The sequence below is a fragment of the Oncorhynchus kisutch genome, linkage group LG23, assembly GCF_002021735.2.
Source record: "Oncorhynchus kisutch isolate 150728-3 linkage group LG23, Okis_V2, whole genome shotgun sequence".
NCBI lineage: Eukaryota > Metazoa > Chordata > Actinopteri > Salmoniformes > Salmonidae > Oncorhynchus > Oncorhynchus kisutch.
The window spans coordinates 13379860-13380945 of NC_034196.2; positions in this window are offsets into that span (position 1 = coordinate 13379860).

Here is a 1086-nt window from a genome sequence, read left to right on the forward strand (position 1 = left end):
GAATGTTGGAGGCAACTGTGTTCTTGGTGACCTTCAATGCTACACCATTATTTTGGGACCCTTCCCCAGATCTGTGCCTTGACACAATCCTGTCTCTGAGCTCTACGGACAATTCCTTCGACCTCATGGCTTGGTTTTTGCTCTAACATGCACTGTCAACTGTGGGACCTTTATATAGACAAATGTGTGCCTTTTCTAAATCATGTCCAATCAATTGAATTTACCACAAGTTGACTCCAAGTTTTAGAAACATCACGGACAATCATTGGAAACAGGATGCACCTGAGCTCAATTTCGAGTCTCATAGCAAAAGGTCTGAATACTTAAGTAAATAAGGTATTTCTGTTTTTTATTATTTATTTTTTATTAATTTGAACACAAACTGTTTTTGCTTCTTCCATTATCGGGTATTGTGTGTAGATTGCTAAGGATGTTATTTATTTAATCCATTTTAGAATAAGGCTAATGTAAGAAAATGTGGAAAAAGTTTGCCCTTTGCTATGGGTCTACATACTTTCCAAAGGCACTGTATGTGTTTCATCAGTCTTGGCATTTCACTGAGTTCTCTTGATTTGTCAAGGAAATCCCTCCGCCGCTGTAACCAAATGTCAGGGGGATTAAGATGAGATGTGGGAAATCCCTAAAGGGTCAGTTGTGTGTTGCTGACGGAGCAGGGAATAAGGGAAGCCCTGTAAGTTAATTAATTCTCCCAGGCTATAGGAGATGGGCTTATCCATCTTCGTTCCAATAAGGCAACTTCTCTTCGCAGTGAGGCTGAAACCAAAAGATGTAAGCTTTATTATTCAGACCGTGTCAAGCATCAGTAGCCTATTGCAGCATATGTTTTCACCTGATCTTAGGCCTATACACCTATACCTGTCCGTTCCTTCGACAGGCACCCTTATCGGCAGACCACTAGGAGATACATTGACAAAATAAACAGTGCTAACATTTACCATATTCCAACCTGCTACTTAATCGTTTTTATATAAAAAACAATTGACCTTACCGCTTGGGGGCATCGGTGCTCAGCCGAGAGTTGGCAAGCTTTCCTCGCATCAATGTCCCGTTATGTGACATTCATCA